Below are 6,306 nucleotides of genomic sequence, written 5' to 3'. Positions count from 1 at the left end.
CATAAGTTTCTTGATGATGACGCCCGTCCACTGCAACAAGGCAGTGGTCTCCTCCTCCTGCTTCGCCCTTCCAGAGATCTTCGCCCTCAGCAGGTCGCGCTCGCCCCGGAGCTTCGCATTGCCCTCCCTTAGTTGCCGGATGATGCCGGTAGCCTCGTCCTGCAACCTCACCTAGCCGGAGAACTGATCCATCTGGCTATGGACCATCGCATGCATGCGCCTGTAAGAGTCCTCACCTGCCCGCGAGAAATTTTCCCAGGCCGCCGCGGTGCGGCGGGACCTCCGTGCTGCTTCGGTGGCGCAGCGGGACATCTCTGTTGCCTCCTCGGCGTGGCCGGATCAGGCTGCTACATCGACAGCGCGGCGGGACCTCCGTGCTGCTTCGGCGGTGCGGCGGGACCTTGGCGCTGCTACTGTTGCGCGGCTGGACATGTCGGCTGCTTTCGCGGCTAGGCGGGACATCTCTCGTGCTTCCTCTTCCATGCTCACCTCTCCCTGGTGGAAATCTCTCGACCCAGAACTCATGTTGGCCATGGCTTGATTGAATTCATTTTTTTTTGTGGATGAGGAGTTGAGGAGGAATGTGCAGTCCTCTTAGCATAGTAGTATTTATAACTGAGTACTACTAATATGCTCCTAAGTGGGAAACCGCTTAGGTTGTGATCGGTGTGAACAGGTTTGCAATTAAATATAGCGTGGTAGTAGTAGTAATTTGGAATGTGACGAGAGGCGCTCAAAATTTATTGACGGTTCTAGTTTCGAAGTGCGGCACTGTCAGGACCCCGATTCCAAGTCACATCGATCTAGCCGGTAACACCTCATATCACTTTGCGGCCTCACGCACGGTATTCCCACGGGTGTCGCCTTACCATGGCCCGGGACCGTTTGCGCCTTTTGGCTCACGTATATGATAGTGTCGCTAGCATCCATATGACAGAGAACCCGGGCCGACATGACTAGTCGTGAACCCAAAGTGGCACTAACTTACGGGGACAGGCATACATGAATCAACATCGAGCATGTTGGTCAACAGCGTGCGAATCCGGGCTGTAGCACTGGGCTAACAGGACTCCGGTGAACCGGGCTGTAGCAGGCTAGGCAGGACTCCGGATGTCACCGCGTGACATTTCCCCGAAGGGACAGACACATGAACGAAGTGAATCACATGCCAGCCAGTCAAGTGTTCCGGAGCAGTAGTGCTGGGCTAGCAGGATTCTGGTGAACCGGGCTGTAGCGGACTACTATGGCTCATGGAAGGACAAGACTACATTTCCCCATAAAAGAGGCTACCAAGGATAAACAACTAGGTTGTCGGATCCCACACATACCAAGCATTTCAATCATACACACAATATGCTCGATATGTGTAAATACAACATGGCATCACAACATAACTCTACAACTCAAGTATTTACTCAATAGGCTCCGAGGAGCAAGATATTACAAACATGGGTCTCATGACCCAACATTCAGAGCATACAAGTCAAAGCACATGCGGAAGTTTAACATGTCTGAGTACAGACATCTACAAATGAAAAAGGCTGAGAAGCCTGACTATCTACCAGATCCTGCCGAGGGCACAAGATCGTAGCTGAGGTATCAAGCTAAACGTCGAAGTCCACACGGAACGCCTAGCGAGACTGACGTCTCCCCCTGTTCATTCGTTCCCATGGTTCGATCCTTCCCAGTAAAACGCGGCGTGTTCGAATGATGATCGCTTTTACACGAGAAAGGGGGACCACCCTCTAAGCCTAAGTATTCCTCAATGACCGATAGAACATGAGTACAAATGTACCCAACAAAACTTACATCAAAACTAGCTACATATGCATCAGTATCAACAAAGGGGGTGGTGGAGTTTGACTGCAGCAAGCCAGCTTTGACTCGTTGGCTATCCTGAACTACGACTGCAAATAACTCTTTTGAGGTGGCGCACACGAGTCCACATATTCACCATAAAAATACACCACTATGGATCCGCTCCCGTCTCCCTATGAGAAGGCCATCCATAGCACTCACGCTTATCTTGCGAGTTTTAGAGTATCCACTTTCACTTGTCTGTGAACTGTCATAGGAAACCCAGAAGTCCTTTACCGCGGACACGGCAATTCGAATAGATGATGTTAAGCCTGGAGGGGTGTACTTCTTCACACACGCTCTCGCCACTTACCGCCATGTACACGTCATGTATCTCGGCAACCTTCAAGCGGAAGCCTAGCGAGGGCGTCGGCCACGGCCTACATAAACACTCAAGTCTCTAGTCCAGGTTTATCGCCTATTCAGGTTTCATCCGCAGGGAGTCCGGCCGAAGTTTCCACATACGGCCCCGAACAATGTGAGCAGGGTTCCCAAGAGACCAAACGGGTGCCCGGTACACCGTGCCACGTGCCTACCGCATCACAGCCCACCCCGCGGGTCAGCGCTGTGCACGGCCTCCAGCATACTACAAACACCAGAAACTACTTGCAACTCCTGGACACAGGACAAGGGTGGTTAAGAAGCCGAGAGAGTCAATTAAGCATCCCAATGTGTGGTAGTAGCTGTTCATGGATCACAAACGCAGAACTCAGTTCCTGAGGACGGTTTCAAGGAGACAACCCACCATGTACTCCTACATGGCCTCTCATCGCTACCTTTACCAAATCGTGTTCACACACTTAGCTCACACACAGTAGGACATGTTCATCACCATTCCAATTCATCCCCGATGAACCAGATCTGACTCAACTCTAAGCAGTAGCAGGCATGACAAACAAGCATGAATGAGTAGGCACATCAGGGCTCAAATAACTCCTACTCATGCTAGTGGGTTTCACCTATTTACTGTGGCAAAGACAGGTCATGCAGAGGAAAAAGGGTTCAACTTCCGCAGCAAGTAACGGATGAATCGTTGTTGTCCTAATGTAGTAAAAGAGAGCAGGAGCGAGAGAGTGGGATTGTATCGGAATGAACAAGGGGGTTTTGCTTGCCTGGCACTTCTGAAGATAGTATAACTCTTCATCGGTGTCATCGAACTCATCGTCGGAACATGTCTATCGAGAGGGGACAACCACCGACAAGAGAGAAGGAACACAATCAATGCAATGCACAATATGATGCATGATCATGACATGGCAAAATGAGTGTGTTGGGCTAATGCAACTACAACCAGATGGATTTGAGCAAATTTGAACCAAAGGTTCAAAGTTCAAACTCATGTGTGATCTTAAATAGTGCCTTATCATGTTTTGCACTAAACAGCAAGTTAGCTTGTTTAAACATGCATGAAACCAGTACAGATGGATAGTTTGGATTTTTCTGATCATTTTTCATATATAACACTTTGCATTTGGAGTTACAGATTAATTTCTATGATTTTTAGAAGTTTGCACTATTTTCTGGAATTTCCTGTATAAGAATAATCCAGTAAATAATTAACTGCGTTAGCATGACATCACTGTGATGTCAGCGGTCAACAGGGCTGGTCTAGGTCAAACCTGACCAGTGGGGCCCGCGTGTCAATGGCACAACTAACTAACAGTGTTAGTTAGTGTTAGGTTAAACACTAATCTAGGTCAGTTAGAGCCTGGGCCCACTTGTTAGTTAGTCAGGGGTTAACTAAAAGTTAATTAACATCTAAACTAAATTAGCAGGGCCTCGGGCCCACATAATGACCCAGGGGGTCAAACCCTAGGCTCAAACCTGCCGGCGACTCGACGCCGGCGAGGCCAAACACGGCGGCGAGGTTCGGGATTGGGCTGCAGTGCCCCGTTCGATGCGCGGCTAGGCTCGTTGGAGAGCTCTTGCCTAGCGCGTAACGGATGGGGTGGTAGATGGCCGTGTGGTGGCCCGAGTTGACGGTGGCGAGCTCGGCATCGGCGACCGGCGTTCCGGTGTGCGCAGAAACGCAGCTGCGGTGGCCTAGGCGATGCGTGCGCGGAACCGAAGCCGTCTACGCGATGCGGCGAGCAGGATGGACGTGCGCCCGGGACCAAATGGTCACCGGAGCATCGTCGGCGGCAAGCACGGGCGGCGGCGGGTTTCGGTCGTCGGCGAAGCGGCAGCTACGGCGTGCAACCGAGAAAACGAAGAGGGGGAGGAGGAGCAGCAGCTCACAGCGGTTGCAGCAGGCGTTGAAGCGGGCTCGGGGAAGCTCGGGAGGCGGCAAATCGACGGCGACGATCTTCGGTGGCTGACGAGGGAAACGGCAGCGGTGGTGGCGTTGCAGCGCGTCCGGGGCCTTGTGGCTCGTCGAGGAGGTCTGGGACATCGAGGCTACGTGGAACATCTCGCAGGCACGGCGAGGGGTCGAGGGAGAGGCGGTGGCCGTGGCAACGACGAGCAGCGGTGACGGTCGCTCTCGGGTGAGCTCGGGGAAGGGGCTAGAGGGCGAAGGGGAGAGCAGATAGTGAGGGGAGAGGCAGAGGGTGCCGCGGGGCGTTTCCAGACGCGTCGGGGGCGCCTCGGTGGCAAGCAGGAGGTGGAGCTCGGGCGCGCGCGCTGTCGACACGCCTCTGCCTACTGGCAGAGGTTGAAGACAGCCGCTTCAGGCCGGTGGGCTGGGCCGCCAGTGCTGGGCCACGACTGGGCCGCCAGGTAAGGCCCAGGTGGGTTTCTCTCTCTCTCTCTTTTACTTTGTTTCAAATTTCTATTTTATTCCTCTATTTTTGAATTAGTAAAAATACTAATTCATTACCAAAATTCCTGAATAACTTGTGGGCACATTTTGAATTATTTCCAACATCCTTCAAATCATTTCAGAATTATTTGAGCATTTTAAATAATTATAGCATTTAAATGCCCAAATTCAAATACCTTATGATTTAATCCAAAAATCCATAAATGACCTAGAAAAGTGTGCATCATTTTTGGCAGAGGTTCTAGACCAATCCAGAAATGATGAACATTTCTAAAGGGCATTTTGGGTTTATTCAAAGGATTTCAGTTTGAACCGAGTTGAATTTCATTTGCTGCCAGGGTTTATCAATCCCCATTTCAAGTTTAAAAGGAATTTAACATGATGCAAGATGATGATGCAATGGCAAGTAAGGCTAATGCTAGGGCTGTGACAGGCAGTATTCCCGGATGGCGTAACGTCGGCACGTTTTCTTGGCCGTGGTGTAGCATATGCCATGGTAGTAGTTCTTTTTCTACTACTGTGTACGTTCAAAAACTGGCACCGTCGGATACATATCTTACGCTTGGCATTTGACAGGAATAGCCTCGTCGCGAGCTATAGACTGATCTTTTTTTCACACGCATTACACCTATCTCTCGGGACTTCTCGCATGCACCATGACTGCTCCCTAGGTCGATACCACCCACATACACTTGTACTCTAAGAAGAGGTGCACGCACGCACTCGTCCTCTCTCACACACGCATCTGTAGCTACGAATTGTAGTGTTCTCAACCATCTGATTGGCTCTATCATAGGTTTCACGTTGCTCCTTGGCCTTGAGATTGAGAAGTTTAAAACACGGAAGCTAAGATGGAGGCGCGAGGTTTTGGTTAATGTGCGGGCCACACACGGCACCAACATGACATGAGCTTCGTCTGCCTGGTGCGCATGCAGTCGGGTGAGTTGTCCAAGTATAGACACAACCAGGCCCTCGTTGGTATCCGCGCCTCGACTTTGGCTGGTCATAGTGGAGAGTAACATAGACTAGTTACTATTCTATGTTACTAGTACCTTCATAGTGGGTAGTGTCATATAGTATATGCATAATTTGGTGACGAGCGCTCTCTATATGTACCACCTTTTTTCTTTAATTTCAACTTGTTAGTTTTGCTCCATGGCGCAATCCATCGATGCTACTGTACAAATGTATACATTTTTTAAAAGGCTAGAGGGCGGGTCAGTCTAGCTTGGTCCTTTTCAAAAGAGGCGAGGGCCTTTGTGATTTGATGGCTCATTACTGCTAGAAGGCGGGGCCTTGTGATTTTACTGCTCGTGTAAATGTGCCGACGACCTGAGGAGGAGCAAAGAACCGTGCGGTACACGCAAGTTTTCCACTGGAGTAGTACTACGACGGAGGAGCACGAAACACGGCAGCCCAGTGCCATATGGCGATAAAAAATGATCTAATTTGCTAGTCATCTCATTGTTAGCATTGTGCTATTCACGCCTCATAGAGAACGTGACATGTGCGGCGAATCATCCGAAGCAAAAGAAGAAACACAGGAGCAAAAGAAGAAGGAAGATTATCACCCCAAATGATCTAATTTGCCGCGGAGTCGTAACTGCTTCTTCATCGCCTCCGCGGCCTCCATGTCCTTGCGCGTCTCCTCCGCCATCTTCTTCATGCTGTCCATGACGCGGGATTTC

The sequence above is a fragment of the Aegilops tauschii genome, chromosome 7, assembly GCF_002575655.3.
Source record: "Aegilops tauschii subsp. strangulata cultivar AL8/78 chromosome 7, Aet v6.0, whole genome shotgun sequence".
Classification (NCBI taxonomy): domain Eukaryota; kingdom Viridiplantae; phylum Streptophyta; class Magnoliopsida; order Poales; family Poaceae; genus Aegilops; species Aegilops tauschii.
Note: the sequence above shows the minus strand (reverse complement) of the source record.